This window comes from Triturus cristatus, chromosome 1_1 (assembly GCF_964204655.1).
Source record: "Triturus cristatus chromosome 1_1, aTriCri1.1, whole genome shotgun sequence".
Classification (NCBI taxonomy): Eukaryota; Metazoa; Chordata; class Amphibia; order Caudata; family Salamandridae; genus Triturus; species Triturus cristatus.
The window spans coordinates 293,877,689-293,897,381 of NC_140579.1; the positions used below are offsets into that span (position 1 = coordinate 293,877,689).

Sequence of the window (19,693 nt, forward strand, 5' to 3'; positions counted from 1 at the left end):
GTCATGCTGACTGACATGATTGTCAGTTCTCCCTCGCGTCTCTGAACTTAAGTAAACTGAGAGTTTACTTAAGTTCAGAGACGCCGAGGGAGCTGCAGGCGCGGGCGGCTTGTGGGGCAACGCCCCAGCACCCTAATGGACGCGCCGCCCCTGGCTATGACTGTGAGAAGTTGGCCTGATATGTAGTGCTCACTATTCTAGTGATCACTGTGTATCATTCCAAACAACCCTTATTGATGATTGGTTGTAAGTCAACCTTATAGACCAGCTATCCTAGTAGCGTGGATACGAGCAGTCTTAGGCTAAACTCTAGAGGGCGTATTAAGCCAGCTGTTTACCATCACATATACCCCTTGAACACCAAGTGAAAGGACACCACACAAGTTGTTATGAAAATAAAGGATATTTATTTATAACAAGACTACCCTGGCTCTTTATGAGTCAGGGAGCTAAGCACAATACAAAACTCTTAGGAAAATACTTCTGGTTGCACAATTTACACAAATGCCCGAGGGCACGAAACCATTACACTGTAAGTGGAAGGGGAGAAGTTAGAAAGTCTAAAGTTACTGATTCCGGAGTGATCCGATCAGTGGGACTAAACGAAAAAGGAACTGGACACTTGTAAAGCGATATGAAAAAAGTTTTGAGAGGGACCCCTTGAAACTCAAGGGAAATGGGGTACTTAAAACCAGTAAAGAGAGAAATATTCCCTTGTTGTTATACTTAAAAGAGCATGCAATGTTATGTTAAAAATGAAAAAGGGGGTGGGATATTCTATATCAAATATTTATTATTCTCTTAAAAAACATGTTGATCCTTAAAAACATACACAATCATAAAAACATTTCATAGTACATAAAATCACATTAGTAAAAACGTCATATAATACACATTCATTTGATCTCAATCACATATACAATTGTAACCCAATAATAACCAGCATAAATGGAGACAGACAAAACTAAAAAGATCCAACTACTCTTTTTCAAATGCACATCAAGAGGAACCCTAAAATACAGCTTGTTACACGTAGATAAATCTGTGCATAATTGGATCTGTATTGGGGCTTTGATTGTGCGACTCCTCTGCGTCGACGCGTTTCGATGGCTCAATGGGATACGACCATCTTTATCAAGACAACTTTATAATGTCTCCCTCCACAATACATGTGATTCCTAAAACAGACAAATACAAAATAATTAATTTCACTGTTCTAGTTTGTCTATATTTCTCCCAATGGGATTCTTAAAATTTTTATTGGGGATTTTTCAGTGCTAGTGATCTCATGGGCCCTCTACTTGATATATTACATTCCAGTAGCCCTCTCCGCCGATACGGCACAAACTATTTGGATTACGCATACGTTATTAGGCTTTCTGTTCTACTGTTAGCTTTTTTAGTTGTTCCAACCCACCTACGTTTTATCCTTCCCCACATTTGGGTATACTTATATGAATTGGTACTGCCAAACCTTATTTTTACATTTTTTCAATTGTTGGACTTAAGCGACGCCTCACCTGTATTATAAGAGACTTTCCTATGTGCTCCTGGCTCTACGAATATTGAGCGAACACCAACTTGCCATGTATGGTTTTCTTGATAAGTACAATGGTGTCTTGCCTATTGTCTGTAATAGAGGCGAGGAAATATAAAACATCACTTTAGTACCCTACCATCCTTATTACTGGACTAACTGAATAGTAACCATGACTCTATTATTTGTTTAATAATTACCTTTTCGTTGGTAAGAAAGGTGCATATATTAAAAAAGAGTTTCTTCTATAAGTTGATGGTGCCACTTAATCACACCAGGAAATTATATACACGTCTTCTTCTTTTATACAGCGTGTCTACAAATAAAGAGGGACAAATGGGGGGAACACTATAAACATTTCTAGTCTATACGCAGTCAGCGGTTTTACTATTTACTAGTTGAGCGTTTCATTCCCTCACCTCAATTGCGCTGTTTTCAGTCCGTCGGGTTGGTTACTGGATCGGAGCAAAATCGCTCTCTTGTTTTGGCGTTTCCATTTTATAATTAGTAACCCTGTCGCCTATTGGTTAGCTACGCGCACATGACTCGTGCTCCAAAAAGGCTCGTAATTGTGCTGCACGTTTTGATTGGATGCACGCTACACCTGACGTGTCTTCCATGGTGTATGCTCAAAAGGAATCTTCCTAAGACCTACACGGATTGGTTAAGAATGGCACATGACCTTTTTTCTTTTTTTTCCTTTTTTTTAATTGTGTTTTTTTCTTTATTTATTAGTTTCTCAATCCTAACTTTATTATTTTCTCGCCGCGTTTGAGTATTAAATGGCCTAATAAGGAAATCCAATGTGTCATAATTTTAAATACTCCTTCTCTTAGTACAACTACTAAAAACTAATATTCGTGTGTAACCCCAATAATAAAATTATTGCGTGATCGGGGAGGGATTCTGTTTTTAAGGATCAACATGTTTTTAAGAGAATAATAAACACTTGTAAAGCGAACCTGCGATGGAGCACCGAAATGCTCGAGTTACCTAGCCCAGAGGCTGCGGCTGTGGAAGGTTCGGCAAGATGTCGGAAGTCCTCGTTGTAGTCTCAGGAGCCTGAAAGAAGAGTTGCTGGCAGGCGACCAGTGTCGATGTTCAGCGAGATCCAAACCTGGATCGGTGATGAAGGAAACCTGAAAGCAGAGGGGACTCAGTTCTCAACCGCTAGCCAGCGATCGTGTGGGCACCAGGAGGGTACCGGCTGAAGTCACCTCGACCAGGTGAGTGGATGACGTCGGACTCGGCTGTTCCTCGGACCAGGAGGCACGGCGGCGACCAGGATGGAGGGCGAGCTGTCCCACGCAGGTGTCTGCTGTCGATGATGCTGGGCCTAGGAATGGGGCAGCGGATCGTGGCAGTGGCAAGCCCACGCGGTGGAGTCAAGATGGCGTCTGGAGTGGACCAGGAGGGTCCGTGGTACTCCTCTGTTGAAGGGGAGCAAGAGCCAGTCTGGAGCAACCAGACTAGTGATGAAACAAACGTGGTGCGTCGTGAAGAGGGCCACAAGCCGGTCGGCAAGTGGTCGAACAACGCGGTGAACAGCAAGGAGCGGAAGGGCCCCCACGCAGATCTCGCGGATGCTGGGGAGGCAGACTTCGGTGCTGGAGCTGCTCAGGGTTAGGGCTTCTCAAACCCTAGGTGCACTCACTCGAGGGTCCCTCGGTGGGCGTGCTAGATAAGCGTCGTGCAGGTTCTGAAGATGGCCGGTCCCGCAGGTCTCGTCACACCTACGACTCTCAGCTGGGCTGATGAGGTAGGTAAAAGGTCAGAGATGGCAGGGAACTCGGGTCTCGTCGAGCTGGGCAGTCTTGATCCGTGGGAGAGACTTACAGCAAACCGCAAGCGCTTAGGTGGTGCCTGCTGGTGCAGGGTGGCTACTCCTTAGCCACAAGGGAGAGTCTTCAGAAATAGTCAAGAGTTCCTTTCGTGGAAAGTAGTTCAAGATTCAGAATTATCCAATTTGGGAAGGGGACTCGCTCCTACCTTTATTCTAAGAAAAAGGGGCTGGCCCGTGACTAGGTTCTACCTATGGGTGGAGCCAGGAGGGGGGTGGTTACACCCCTATCCTTTGTCCGGCTTCGCCCCAGCTCAGGGGCTGGTGTGCCCCCGAAACTGGTTTGAGCCGGGCTATGCACAGTGAGCACCGGGGTGCCACTGGCAATCACCTTCCTTTCAGCCCTGCCTACCTGGGATACACAAACCCTGTCTGGGATGGTGCTAACACCGCCCTCAACAGGAAACCCTTTGTCCAAGCTCCCCTCGCTGGAAGGTCTCCCAGCAGCAGGAGGTCAGACTTGTGTCTGGTGGCAGCATCCATTTTGTGATGCTGAGGCTTGAGTCAACTTTAACCGGGGTTCAAGGTTACTTCCATGTCGTGCCCCTCTAAAAGGGGGGAATGCTAACCCCGTCGCCAGAACTGGCGAGGGGTTCGTATTCCAATTCGTATGACACCTTACTCGACATGTGTAGGTGATGCGATGCCAAAGTTAGCAAATAACCGCGAGGATTATAATGCATTTAAAAGTAGTTGGCCCGCGTCACTATGGAACGGCTATTAGGACTTGGTTCCGCAAGCCGTTGACGGGCTCAGCTCGCGCCAGAGCACCGTCCCACATGATTCCCTGCACTCTGCCTTCAGGATTGATAAGGCCTGCCATAGGAGTGACTGATAGGAATCCATGTGTCCATTTTAGGGTTAGGTGTAGGAATACTACACCTACAGCAACGGGTGATTACACCACGTTGCCCCAGCTGTCGTGCAGCCAGTTGTGTCCGATTTGGGCGGCCATTCCAGGGGTGGCATAATACATGCTGCAGCCCCTGGTAGGCCCTGGGTACACCGATGCCCTGGATACCTGTGGTATGCTGAAACAGGGACTGACAAGGCGGCCCAGTTCCAATTGGTGGATGCACCTAATGTACATGTGTTTAATTTCAAGAGAGAACAGCTAGGCTGTGGGTCTGATTGGCAGGCCCACAGCCGGGGAAAGTCATAAACCAATGAAGCAAAAGCAAAAAATCTGGGTGATCATAGGATTGCAGACCCTACTCTCCTACATGACCCCCCCCCCCAAACTTTGGGACAATAAGCTAACCTTGACCAGGTGAGTCTTCTTGCTCTAAGTGGAAATACCTGGAGAGCCCATCTGCATTGCCATGATCAGTGCCAGGTCTATGCTCCACTGTGAAGTCCATCCCCTGTAGGGAAATGGACCACCTAAGTAGTTTGGGGTTTTCACCCTTCATTTGATTTAGCCACAAGAGGGGCTTATGGTCGGTCTGAATCTTGAAGTGAGTGCCAAACAAGTAGGGCCTCAACTTCTTCAGGGCCCAAACCACAGCAAAGGCCTCCCTCTCAATAGCTGACCAATTCTTCTCTCTGGGGGTCAGCCTCCTGCTAATAAAAGCTATGGGCTGGTCATGACCATCAAAATTCAGTTGAGATAGAACAGCTCCCACACCCAGCTCCGAAGCGTGTGTTTGGACAATGAATGGTCTGGAGTAGTCTGGACTCTTTAGGATAGGTGCTGTGCACATGGCCTGCTTTAGGTCATCGAATGCCTTCTGACAGCTTGCTGTCCACTGAACTTTTTTTGGCATCTTTTTACTTGTCAGGTCGTTTAGCGGGGTCACAATGGATCCATAATTTCTGACAAACTTCCGGTAATAACCAGTCAGGCCCAAGAAAGCTCGAACCTGAGTCTGGGTGGTTGGAGGAGCCCAGTCCTGGATGGCCTGTATTTTGCTCTCCAATGGTTGAACCTGGCCTCCACCTACAAGGTGGCCCAGGTATACAACCTGTGTCTGCCCTATCTGGCACTTAGTGGCCTTGATAGTGAGGCCTGCCTTTTGCAGGGCCTCTAACACTTTCCTCAGGTGGACCAGGTGATCCTCCCAGGTGGAGCTAAAGACAGCGATATCGTCCAGATACGCCGCGCAGAAGTCGTCCAACCCAGTGAGAACTCGATTCACCAGCCTTTGGAAGGTGGCAGGTGCATTTTTCAAACCAAAGGGCATTACCACGAACTGATAGTGCCCACCCGGGGTAGAAAATGCTGTTTTGGGCTTGGCCTCCTCAGCTAACCTGATTTGCCAATACCCAGCTGTCAGGTCAAACGTACTTAAGTAGCTGGCCGAAGCCAACCGGTCGATAAGTTCGTCTGCTCTTGGTATTGGGTGGGCGTCAGTCTTAGTGACTGCATTGAGACCTCTGTAGTCCACGCAAAACCTCATCTCTTTCTTACCGCCCTGGGTGTGAGGTTTCGGCACGAGAACTACGGGACTAGCCCAGGGGCTGTCCGAGGGTTCAATGACTCCCAGCTCCAACATTTTCTACACCTCCGTCTTGATGCAGTCTCTGACATGATCAGGTTGCCGATAGATTTTACTCTTTACGGGCAGACTGTCCCCAGTGTCGACCTCATGGGTACACCAATTGGTCTGACTGGGCGTCAGAGAGAACATATGTCGAAAGGATTGAAGAACCTGTTTACAATCCTTTTGTTGATGTCCAGAGAGGCTGCCACAAAAGACAACACCATCTACTGACCCATCGTCAGGGTTCTGAGAGAGCAGGTCCGGGAGAGGGTCACTCTCCTCCTCCTGTCCCTCGTCTGTGGCCATGAGCAAGCCCATGCCCTCCCTGTCGACATATGCCTTGAGCCTGTTTACATGGAGCACCCTGTGGGGGCTCCGGGGAGTTCCCAGGTCTACCAAGTAGGTGACCTCTCCCTTTTGCTCAATGATCGTGTGGGGCCCAGACCATTTGTCTTTGAGTGCTGCTGGGGCCACTGGCTCCAGCACCCACACCTTCTGTCCAGGCTGGTACACAGTCAGGACAGCCTTTTGGTCGTGCCAAGCTTTCTGTAATTCTTGGCTCGCCTCAAGGTTTTTAGACGCCTTTTCCATGTACTCCGCCATCCGCGAGCGGAGACCGAGTACATAGTCCACAATGTTCGATGCCGGCTTTCTGAGAGGTCTCTCCCATCCTTCCTTTACCAAACAAAGGGGTCCCCTTACAGGATGTCCGAACAGAAGCTCAAAAGGGCTGTAGCCAACCCCCTTCTGCGGGACCTCTCTGTAGGCGAACAAGAGGCAGGGTATCAGGACATCCCATCTCCGCCGAAGCTTTTCAGGTAGTCCGTGAATCATCCCTTTTAGGGTCCTGTTGAATCTCTCAACAAGCCCATTGCATTGTGGGTGATAGGGTGTGGTGAACTTGTAGTTGACACCACACTCCTTCCACATTGCAGTCAGATATCCCGACATGAAAATTGCACCTCTGTCTGAGACGACCTCCTTAGGAAAGCCCACTCTGGAGAACACTCCAAGTAGGGCCCGTGCCACCACAGGTGCTGTAGTGGTCCTAAGTGGAATAGCTTCAGGATACCTAGTGGCGTGGTCCACCACCACCAGTATAAACTTGTGCCCTGATGCTGTCTGGGGTTCCATTGGTCCGACAATGTCGATCCCCACCCGTTCAAAGGGTACCCCCACCACCGGTAGTGGTATGAGGGGGGCCTTTGTCGTGCCACCTGACTTACCGCTGGCTTGGCAAGTGACACAGGAGCGACAAAACTCCTTCGTATCTTCGGACATGTGGGGCCAGTGAAAGTGTGGAACAATTCTGTCCCAAGTCTTATTCTGGCCTAAGTGACCTGCAAGGGGAATCTCGTGGGCCAAGGTAAGAAGGAAACCTCTCAGAGACAAGGGGATGACCAGCCTCCTGGTCGCACCAGGTTTGGGGTCTCTTGCCTCGGAGTACAGGAGTCCATCGTCCCAGTACAGCCTCAGCAGCAGCCTGCTGTCTGAGGGGTTCAAGGGAGGGGCAGTCTAACTGTGCCTTCCCCAGGTCTTCCCTGGAGGGTCCCCCTGAGCCCAGAAACTCAACCTGACCAGGTTCAAGCTCTTTCGGCTCAGTTTCCCTCAGTTCTTTAAGGTCAGCCTCCTCAGAGACTTGATCCACGACCTGGGGCAAGGGGGAAGGCGAAGCCTTACCCTTACTGCTCCTCTTCTTGGAAGGTGTCTGGTCCGTTCTTCCAGGATCCAGCACCTGTTCAGTGGGGCACCTTTTGGCCTGTGACCTGGTCACAGCAAGGACATGTGCTGGCAAGCCTAACATTTCCATGTGAGTCCTCTGCTCCACTTCTGACCATTGTGACGTTTCCAAATCATTGCCCAACAGACATTCTACGGGGAGGTCTGAACTAACCACAACCTTTTTCGGGCCACTTACCCCTCCCCAGGAGAAATCAACAACTGCCATACTGTGATTGGTAGTGACGTTGCTGGCATTGGTCACTAGGTAACTGGTACCTAGCATGATCTGTCCAGGGTCCACAAAGTTATGCGTCACCATGGTGACACTGGCACAAGTGTCCCTGTAGGCCTGAGCCACTTTTCCATTAATCAAAGGTGTCTGTCTGTATTTGCCCAAAGTATTGGGACTGGCATCAGGGGACATATCCATATCCCCTGTACAGACAAGGACGGCCTGAGTGAGTGTGCCGACTAAGTCGTCACTCCCCTCGGTTCCCAAGGTTAACCCAACTAGTGCCTTGGGAGGCGCACTACCACTGCTGACTGTACTAGGGGGTGCAGGTGCCTTAGGGGCTGCAGTGGCAGGAGTTTGCCCTCCTTTCTTGGTGCACTCACTAAACCAGTGAGTCTTACTTTTACAGTATTGGCACCACCTTTTTGACTGGCCTTCTTGAGTCTTCTTCTTCTGTGAAGCCTGACCCCCACCCTCTTTGGTTTGTTGGGGACCTGTCGAAGACTTCTGGTCATTTTGTTCGTTTTTGTTACTACCCTTCTGGTCTGCTTTCTTCTGACCACCCTGGTTCTGGTTCTGGTTCTGCTTGACCCTTGTTCTGACCCATCTGTCTGCCTTCTTTCCCAATTCTTGGGGAGAGGTCAGATCCGAGTCGACAAGGTGCTGATGCAACAATTGGTTCTGACAGTTGTTTAAAATCTGTTCTCGCATGATAAGATTGTACAATCCTGTGTAATCAGTAACCTTGCTACCCAGCAACCAGCCTTCCAAAGCCTTAGTGGCACAATCGACAAAGTCAGTCCAATCCTGAGACTGAATCTTCTGGGTGTCCCGGAACAGCACCCGGTACTGTTCCGTGGTTAAGCCGAACCCATCAATCAGTGTGTTCTTCAGGACTTGGTAGTTGTTAGCATCCTCAGCTCTAGTAGTGAGGAGCTTGTCTCTTCCTTTACCTTCAAAGGAAAGCCACAGTATAGCTGCCCACTGACTTGGGGGGACGCACTGGACAGTGCAGGCCCTCTCCAAGGCAGTTATCCACTTGTGGATGTCGTCCCCTTGTTTAAAGGGGGGCACTATTTTACTCAGGTGTCTAGTGTCTATACCCCTGTCTTTCTCTCTATTGAGAATGCTGCCACCAGTGGGATCTAACCCACTTAATTTCTGCTCTCGGGCCAGGGCAAGTCTTTCTTTGGCGAGGGCAAGTTCTTCCCGCTCGATCCTCAGATTGACTTCCCTCATCCTCGCTTCATGCTCCCTTCTCTGAGGGGACGTCATTCCTCTCTGAGAAGATGCCTGAGAGACATGTGTGTGAACCGATCTGCCAGAGCCTCTGGAGAGAGACCTAGCTCGTCCGTTCCCAAGGTTAGGCCTGCTTGAGCGTGGGCCCGGGGCTCCCCCAGTTCCATTCTCATGCCTGCCTAAGTTGGTCCTTGTAAGCCTGCCGACTACCACTGGACCTTTGTCTGCCTCGTCTCCTGATAACTCCTCCTCGTCCTCCTCCTCTGTGTGGAGGTCGAGGTCTGGGTCACCGAGGGTTCCCTCTAAGGGAGGCATGTTCCCATCAGCACTGGGGGGACCTGTGTTAGAGGACCTCCTAGCATCGTACGCCTCTAAGAGACCTATCAGAATTGCGATGGTAGGGTTAGAACCCTGGTTTAGCTTCCTGGAGGCGCACAGTTGTCGCATCTCCTTGAAGCTAAGAGTTGCATATCGTGACACGACCTGTGGAGGGTCACCGACCACTAAGGGAGTCTGCGAAGACTCTCCGTGGACCGACATGCTTTTCTAGTGAGGTGTAAGTGATGCACCTACCTACACTATGTGTTTACCTACTGATCCCTTGCTAAGAGTTGTAGTCAGGGTGTGCTAAGCCCTGTTACACTACAACAGCCGGTTCAGTAGAACTCGGAGTATTCTAAGTTAAGTTATATATACCTGGGTACTTATGTGATCTTTCACTGCGATATTCTTAGGATACGTGTGTGGTAAAACAACAGCAAGCTCAAATCCCAACCGCTGCTCACCAATGTGAGAAGTTGGCCTGATATGTAGTGCTCACTATTCTAGTGATCACTGTGTATCATTCCAAACAACCCTTATTGATGATTGGTTGTAAGTCAACCTTATAGACCAGCTATCCTAGTAGCGTGGATACGAGCAGTCTTAGGCTAAACTCTAGAGGGCGTGTTAAGCCAGCTGTTTACCATCACATATACCCCTTGAACACCAAGTGAAAGGACACCACACAAGTTGTTATGAAAATAAAGGATATTTATTTATAACAAGACTACCCTGGCTCTTTATGAGTCAGGGAGCTAAGCACAATACAAAACTCTTAGGAAAATACTTCTGGTTGCACAATTTACACAAATGCCCGAGGGCACGAAACCATTACACTGTAAGTGGAAGGGGAGAAGTTAGAAAGTCTAAAGTTACTGATTCCGGAGTGATCCGATCAGTGGGACTAAACGAAAAAGGAACTGGACACTTGTAAAGCGAACCTGCGATGGAGCACCGAAATGCTCGAGTTACCTAGCCCAGAGGCTGCGGCTGTGGAAGGTTCGGCAAGATGTCGGAAGTCCTCGTTGTAGTCTCAGGAGCCTGAAAGAAGAGTTGCTGGCAGGCGACCAGTGTCGATGTTCAGCGGGATCCAAACCTGGATCGGTGATGAAGGAAACCTGAAAGCAGAGGGGACTCAGTTCTCAACCGCTAGCCAGCGATCGTGTGGGCACCAGGAGGGTACCGGCTGAAGTCACCTCGACCAGGTGAGTGGATGACGTCGGACTCGGCTGTTCCTCGGACCAGGAGGCGCGGCGGCGACCAGGATGGAGGGCGAGCTGTCCCACGCAGGTGTCTGCTGTCGATGATGCTGGGCCCAGGAATGGGGCAGCGGATCGTGGCAGTGGCAAGCCCACGCGGTGGAGTCAAGATGGCGTCTGGAGTGGACCAGGAGGGTCCGTGGTACTCCTCTGTTGAAGGGGAGCAAGAGCCAGTCTGGAGCAACCAGACTAGTGATGAAACAAACGTGGTGCGTCGTGAAGAGGGCCACAAGCCGGTCGGCAAGTGGTCGAACAACGCGGTGAACAGCAAGGAGCGGAAGGGCCCCCACGCAGATCTCGGGGATGCTGGGGAGGCAGACTTTGGTGCTGGAGCTGCTCAGGGTTAGGGCTTCTCAAACCCTAGATGCACTCACTCGAGGGTCCCTCGGTGGGCGTGCTAGATAAGCGTCGTGCAGGTTCTGAAGATGGCCGGTCCCGCAGGTCTCGTCACACCTACGACTCTCAGCTGGGCTGATGAGGTAGGTAAAAGGTTAGAGATGGCAGGGAACTCGGGTCTCGTCGAGCTGGGCAGTCTTGATCCGTGGGAGAGACTTACAGCAAACCGCAAGCGCTTAGGTGGTGCCTGCTGGTGCAGGGTGGCTACTCCTTAGCCACAAGGGAGAGTCTTCAGAAATAGTCAAGAGTTCCTTTCGTGGAAAGTAGTTCAAGATTCAGAATTATCCAATTTGGGAAGGGGACTCGCTCCTACCTTTATTCTAAGAAAAAGGGGCTGGCCCGTGACTAGGTTCTACCTATGGGTGGAGCCAGGAGGGGGGTGGTTACACCCCTATCCTTTGTCCGGCTTCGCCCCAGCTCAGGGGCTGGTGTGCCCCCGAAACTGGTTTGAGCCGGGCTATGCACAGTGAGCACCGGGGTGCCACTGGCAATCACCTTCCTTTCAGCCCTGCCTACCTGGGATACACACACCCTGTCTGGGATGGTGCTAACACCGCCCTCAACAGGAAACCCTTTGTCCAAGCTCCCCTCGCTGGAAGGTCTCCCAGCAGCAGGAGGACAGACTTGTGTCTGGTGGCAGCATCCATTTTGTGATGCTGAGGCTTGAGTCAACTTTAACCGGGGTTCAAGGTTACTTCCATGTCGTGCCCCTCTAAAAGGGGGGAATGCTAACCCTGTCGCCAGAACTGGCGAGGGGTTCGTATTCTAATTCGTATGACACCTTACTCGACATGTGTAGGTGATGCGATGCCAAAGTTAGCAAATAACCGCGAGGATTATAATGCATTTAAAAGTAGTTGGCCCGCGTCACTATGGAACGGCTATTAGGACTTGGTTCCGCAAGCCGTCGACGGGCTCAGCTCGCGCCAGAGCACCGTCCCACATGATTCCCTGCACTCTGCCTTCAGGATTGATAAGGCCTGCCATAGGAGTGACTGATAGGAATCCATGTGTCCATTTTAGGGTTAGGTGTAGGAATACTACACCTACAGCAACGGGTGATTACACCACGTTGCCCCAGCTGTCGTGCAGCCAGTTGTGTCCGATTTGGGCGGCCATTCCAGGGGTGGCATAATACATGCTGCAGCCCCTGGTAGGCCCTGGGTACACCAATGCCCTGGATACCTGTGGTATGCTGAGACAGGGACTGACAAGGCGGCCCAGTTCCAATTGGTGGATGCACCTAATGTACATGTGTTTAATTTCGAGAGAGAACAGCTAGGCTGTGGGTCTGATTGGCAGGCCCACAGCCGGGGAAAGTCATAAACCAATGAAGCAAAAGCAAAAAATCTGGGTGATCATAGGATTGCAGACCCTACTCTCCTACAATGACAGCATAAAATTGCCCGTCAGACCAGAGAAGGCTGGACTCACTCTCTGACATCGGGACTTTTAGGGTGAGTGCTTGTATTTTGTACTAGTGACTAATACCTCTGTGGTTACATCTTGAGGATAATACCTTTTGCGTTTTTCAGTTAAATCAGTATGGGCAAACGGAAAAGGGGTTCACTTAGGGCAGCGGTGCAACTAGAGCCACATTGGGGGGGAGGGGGCTAATTCTTCCACCAATAGTCAGAGTGGCGATCCAATGGCTCTAAGAAGGGGTGAAAAAACAGCAAAGCCTCGTTAACAAGTAAATGGTCTTTTAAAGACCTGTGAAGTACTCGGGTGCAGCTGTGTTTGGTCTCAGCCCGGGCTGAGCCACACGACTGGGAGGTGGGCTGAAGCCCTTTCAGCCCAATGGGTGTTGCGCGCCTGACTTAGGGCTCACTCTGAGGAAATTCAAATACGGCCCCATCTTTCCTAGTAATACCTTTACGCTGTTGCCCTCACTCAGGCACCTTCAACCTTCGTAGCGTTTCTTTCACATTCTATACTGTTGCACATATTACACAACCTTTCCGGTTTCCCTGAGCTAAGTCCATTCTGAGACCCGGCTCGAAGCAACTATTTCCCAACATAACCATCTATTGACCCTTGATGACCGTTCTCGGCCTCTCCAGTTGTTTTACGAATCACCATCTTCAACACGCAAACACGTCCTGTCGTAAATTAATTTAACCAAGGAATGGCTATGCCACCTGACCTATAGGGTCGGGTAGAGAACACGACCTTAGGGAAGGAATTTCTATTACCCATTATCCTGTATCTTGTACAAAGAATGTTTTCTTGTGGATGATTTGTATTTTTATTGCACATTGTGGGGGTTGTTGCTTTAGGGGATTCAAGCGCTACAAAAGACTGTGAGCCACGGATTGAAGTGGCAGTCTCCTGAGAACCTACCACTGATGTACTTCTAGGACAACTGTACCTAGCTGCAGCTAATAAATTGAAGTTCCTATGCCAGACAGAGTGTTCCGTGTCTCTGTAATTTGGAAGGTGAACTCAGAAGATTTCCGGCGTACCCTGCGCCGCCAGGCGTAATGAGCCCGGTTCTTCAATTGGTGCCCTCTGTGAGGCCGCTTCAGAGGTCGTGGGTCCAGCCCGAGGATCGTGAGGAGCCCCGCAAGGAAATTCCGGAGGACGCGTACCACGTGATCGACCCCTGCATGTCGTAAGTGGACCGAAGATTTTTTACCGTGTGGCTTCTCCCTTCCAACGGCTGAAAAGACCTGCTGCCCTGACTGAGGCCACGCTTTGGCTCCCTTGGTAATTTGTATCGCGAGACATCAGACGGACCTCTGTTGGCGTACGAAAACATCTGGTTAAGTTAAGTATAGTGGCCACTCCTTTGTCTTTGTTTTGTCTTTGTTCGACTTTTGCAAAAGCCGAAACCGAGGAGTGAGTGCAGTTTTTGTACTATAAAGTGACTAATTAACCCCTTGAAGTTTGTAAAGAAACTATTGTGGTAGCGATGCCTGGTTTCAGTAAGTTTAGAAGATGGTTTTGTTGTAATCACGATAGGGCTTCCCGACTGAAGGACTCTTGTCCAATTCCTCCGGACGGAACTCCCACTTATGAAGTATATTCTAAACATGGTATTGGCCCCATAGCTTTTAATGAGGCATGGGTTCGCTATACTAGGAAAGATGGTGTTTTACGATGGCCACAGAACGGCAGTTTTGAGCTCAATATTTTAGATAATTTGGAGAACACTTTGTTTAAGCGAAAAGCCCGGCCGGCTATGTTTGACTCTTTTCGCCTATGGCGTAAGGAGGCCAAACAGAAAGAAATAAAACAAGCTAAAAGAGATAGGAGGGATATGTCTATTTTACAAGCTGCGCAACAGTTTAAAAATAATGAAACCGATCATGCGATCGAGGTCTCAGATAGGCAACATCGTATGGCGGTAGATAAATGTTATCCAGTGTTGCCAAACTTCCCCGACGGAGAAAAATGTGGACCATGAGAAGGATCCTTTAATGTCCCATCTGTTGAGATTACCCCCGCCCTATGCACAGGGAGCTAATGTACCTTTTGGATTACCGCCTGCCCCCGGAGCGAATGCACCTTTATTATTAGCACCTGCCCGCCTGTTCCGCCTGTTGTCCCACCTGTCGCTCCTCAATCGGTTCCTACACCCCCACCACAGCTTTCTTCGGTATTACCGAGCTCTCCCTTACCTTCGGCTCCCTTCATAAATGTTACTCCCTCTTCTGCCCCGCTTAATATTCTGTCTCCTGTCCTAATGACGAATTCTCCCTCCGCTCAGAGGCGAATGATCAATACCGTTTCTGGCCTTTTGTCCCCTCTCTTTGGGACATTTCAAATGACCCCTGTTCCTCCTCGTAGACAAACTCGTAGTCAGCTCCCAGGTCCGGAGGAACGGGAAGTGCTAGATCTTCAAGCCCGAAGGTGGATCACGAATGGCCCCCAGTATAGTGTGCAAGATATTATGGTCACCTTTCAGCAGTGGGAGGCACCAACGCAGAGATATGTTTTTGATACTATGTGGAACATTTTAAGTCAAGAGTGGGAGGATATGGGATTGGGACGAGCCCCTGAGGGCCTGCTCGATGTACAGGCCGAATTTGATAAAGGGCTGATTGTGGGCGCAGAGGTTGAGGATGCGGTAGGAACGCTTGTCACTTTTAGAATGATGCTTGCCTGCCGGTCCTTGCCAAAACGCGATTCCTCCGTCAGGCAAAAATTAAAACACTATCCCATGAGAGAGGTTCCCCCAGTGTGGAGAGAGGAGGTTGCAGCCCAGGGTGGTAATCCTCTTATACCTGCTCACTTTCAACGTGTGTGGGTACACGTTCCGTGGAAACGATCTGAGGTATTGGCGCTTAAGAAGGCCTTACCGGACCCTTGTAAAAATCCTGCTGGGTACTACAAAGAGTTGTCCCAAACTGTCGATGCATGCATTATGAATTTGGCCGATATAGACATGCTAATGGGTAATGTGGTCCCACAACCATTATGGGCTAGGATTCGGAAGGAGGACCATGTGGGGGAACTGGGGGGTGATTGGGCTTAACAACTAACAGGAGATGCTCAGTCTGTTCAGAAAGAACAAAAAGCCACTGGACGCTGTGAAAAAAATGTCAAGAAACCTCTTCAAATAGTTTGCTCATCACCTGGCAGGAGTTAAGAGTCCATTGGCAACCAGATCTGACATTTCCGAATACTCGGAGCAGGAGGGGCAACCAGCAGCAAACCCCCAACTCGACCGGGGAATGAACGATCTTATAGTCAACCTGAGCTCAAGGACCCTTACAGAAGATGAACAGAGTGTTCTGAACAGAGGGTTGGGTTTCGTGCCCACACATTCAGGTGATCCTTTTGCTTTGAGGTGTGAGCTGGAGAACTTCTTCAGAAAAATTCGGCTCCACTTTTTCTTTAAAAACAGAGTGTCGGATGACAGCATGTCTCCCAGCGACAATATGAACAACATGAATACTGGTCTACGTCCCAAAAGTAATTTTACACCTTTGTCACATCAGGTTCCTTCCCAGGTTACCACCTTTGAGAATGCAGCAACCCATGATGTGATGGCACTATGCGATACACGGTCGACCAACTATTGTAATTTTAATAAAAAGGACAGATTAGCCCTCCAGAATTTGACAAGAGATATGTCCGTTACTATTAAGCCAGCGGACAAAGGGGGTGCCACGGTCCTTCAAGATACCGTGAGCTATCGGACCGAATGCCTAAGACAGCTCAAGGATACTAAATTCTACCGGATTCTGGATATAGATCCCACACCCAGGTTAACTTTGGAGATAAAACAGCTAGTCGAGGAAGGTGAGGCAGAAGGGTGGATCACGCCACATGAGGCAAAATTTTTGGTAACCAACAAACCTGTGATGCCCTATTTTTATTGCCTCCCTAAAATCCACAAAAGTCAACAACCACCTCCTGGACGACCCATTATATCTGGGATCGGCTCACTACTTGAGCCTTTGTCCAAATTCATGGATTTCTTCCTACGGCCTATGGTTGCTGAGATGCCCACCTACCTCAAAGATACTTCTGATGTATTACGGATTTTGCCTGAGATCGAGTTTAACATCAGTACCGATATTTTGGCCAGTTTTGACGTGGAGTCGCTCTATACGTGCATTCCCCAACAAGAAACTCTGGACTCCATCAGGGGACTTCTGGAGGCACGTGAGCTGAACAGCATGACCCCCGTCACCTTCATCATGGAGTGTGCCAGAATAGCAATGATGGAGAATTTTTTTAGGTTCGAAGATCAGATCTTTCTTCAGGTTTCTGGCACCTCTATGGGTAGCGTTTTTGCGCCCAGCCTCGCCAACCTCTATGTCCATCTTTTTGAGCAAAATCATGTACTGAACCACAGCAACCCTTATCGTCAACATCTGGTGCTGTGGAAGAGGTACATAGATGATGTACTAGTGGTGTGGCGGGGCACTAGCCAAGAGATCTTGTCTTTTCACACGTGGCTCAATCAACAAAATGCCTTTTTGAAATTTACCATCGAGTATAGTCAGCAACGGTTATCCTTCCTTGACATTTCTATTTTTTCCCATGAAGACACATTGCAATGTGAACTATTCAAGAAACCTATGTCGAGGAACTCTCTTCTTCCCTTTGATAGCTATCACCCTAGGGCTCTCAGGGAGAATCTTCCTGTGGGCCAGTTCCTACGCGTGCGGAGGAACTGCTCCACTAAGGATCTTTTTGACAAACATGCCAGTGAACTGGCACTCCAACTCCGGTTACGTCAGTACCCCAAGCGTTTGGTACGTCAAGCTTGGAAGAGAGCGTCGAATAACAATCGGGATGCGTTGTTGGATGACAGCACTCCGAAAATTCCCAATGACAGGCTGACCTTTGTAACCACCTTCTGTACCCTTTCTAATCGATTACAAAAAACAGTACGCAAGCACCGGCACATCCTTAATGTGGCATCCGAAAACATCTCGCCTCCTCTTTTTGCGTTCAAGAAAGGTCCAAGTCTACGGAATAGTCTGGTTCACACGCGACCACTGTCACAGTCTACATGTGACGTTAATACTTTGTGGTCATTACCCCCTGTACGAGGCCACTATCCTTGTGGCTCGTGTAATGTCTGTCCTCAGACAACCAAAACAACATCAGTGGACATAGGTACTAGTCGTCCTTGGATATTGCAGAATCACACAAACTGTAATTCTGAGTGTGTGATCTATATGATCACAGGCCCTTGTGCTCTACATTACATTGGTTACACCACACGCAAAGTGAAGCTCCGTATAAGCGAGCATAAGAGCACTATTCGGTGTATGAAACAGTCAACTTGTCTGACAGACCATTTTCTGGCCAAACAACACAAGGCCGACGATCTGAGATGGCTTGTGCTAGAACGTCCCTTTATTCCCCAGCACGTAACAGATATCTCAAGATTTTTGTTTTCAAAAGAGCAGAGGTGGATTTTTAGATTGAAAACAGACACACATGGCCTCAATGACAGTATACCATGGGCCTCTATCTGAAACCATGTCTGACCTTCTTAGTTTCCAAATTGACTAGTGTATAAACATTCCAAAACATTATGACATCCTGAATCATTGATAATACAGTTGATTTGAATAGGTATCTACGCAATTGTGCATATGAGTGCCTACATCTCATCCTACACAGACACCTGTACATTCAGGCATGTGCCATCCCCTTTGAACCATTGGTCTAATAGTTGGTGGGTAATTCTATTCTTCTACCCGAATGTGAAAGGTGGCCGTCACTGCTGGTCATTAGTGTGGGTTACACTTAGATTCATGAAACTTATGTGTGGAGCAGGCTTTTTGGTGGTGGCTTGTGTCTGTGTTTCGTTTTAAGTGTGCCGCTGTTAATGTGGCAAACGGCCCAGATTAGGGTTTGGTTGCCGCTGCATATTTCAAAAGTGCACATATGCACTGTTAGATGGGGTCCATTGACATAAGAACGAACCCCTGTGGGTTGTTAATGAGTGAGGTGATGAGCGGGTTTGTTGCTTTGGCATTCCGCCATCACGATAGTCTGAGTTCGCAGCTCGTGCTGACTCTGCCACTGCGAGAGACGATCTAATCTGGTCCTCAATCTAATGCGCATGCGCGGATGCGGAGCCAAGGAACACTACTGGCTGCTCACACCACGCATGCGCCAAATGAAGAGTCGTCACCTGAAGCATGGCATTTGATGATGCCGTGCGACTCAGCCAGTTCAGGTTTTGGAGTACGCATGCGCCGAAGCGAGTGTCTCGGAGCTCGCGTTTTCTCTTTTTATGCGCATGCGTCTTTGTGCTAAGGGAATATCGACACCTGATGCGAATTAAGCTATTTTGTCCAATCAAGGCGTGTATTTAAAGAGCTCTCCCTCCCCCTGCCGTCACCTCCCAGACAGCTCGTAGTCTGGCCAGAAGTACCGACGGACAGGTAAGGAGAAGAGAGCCCCGTGTTTTGGCTGTGGGTTGTAGGTCCATCAATGCCCATTTTTGACTAGATGTAACACTGAGATGGTATTACCTCTCTTCCCGAACCTCATATATTGTATGTGTCGCTCCCCCTGAACTCTGTTGTATTTAATTTTGGAATGAGTTAGGAGCCACTACATTGATTGAGGTGTTCATTATTGTAAATTGCTTTATTGTTGTATCTTTTGAAAAACCCAGGTTTTAGAAAGAACATCTTTTTCATCTACCTGCATTACTATATCCAAGAGGGACTGCGTTTTTTTGGTTATTGACTTTATAGGCTAATTATAGTTTTTGATGCACATGTGAAGTGTTTAGACAGATTAGTATGAATATGCAACTTTTCTGGTTTTCTTCACATATAAACAGAGCGGTGCCTCCATCTCCGAGCAGTCAGCCGGGTGAGGTGAGGCTTTTCTCCCACAAAAAGCTGGGTAAGTTTAGTACAGTTTTTTCAATCATTATTTTGCATGGAACCATTGTTTGGGTTCTTCTGTAATTTAAGCAGTGCATAATGGGCACTGCTGAATAAGTAGTCACTGATGCTGTGATATATGTAGGATACGTTTTTCTGATGGTCTGACTCTCTGAATTTTCTCTAGGAAAGAAGAGATAGTTCTTACCCCCAAGCACGAGGTTGCTTGTCCAGTAGGGTGGCAATTGCCACATCCTCATCCGATTATTGTATTTTCCTTTTGAGTATTGTTTTTCACGATTTTATGCACTAAAGGTGTTTATCCTGCAGTAGCTACATCTAGGTCCTG

At 48.8% G+C, this 19,693-nt stretch overlaps 1 long non-coding RNA gene across 1 annotated transcript in view; it reads right to left on the bottom strand.

The window, feature by feature from the left end:
• Positions 1-534: 534 nt before the first annotated feature.
• The window catches only part of LOC146870142 (uncharacterized), a 65,587-nt gene continuing 46,428 nt past the window's right edge, over positions 535-19,693 (bottom strand). The window contains exon 3 of the long non-coding RNA XR_014959044.1: positions 535-1,178. This is a non-coding gene — a long non-coding RNA (uncharacterized LOC146870142). The remainder of the gene's footprint in view (positions 1,179-19,693) is intronic.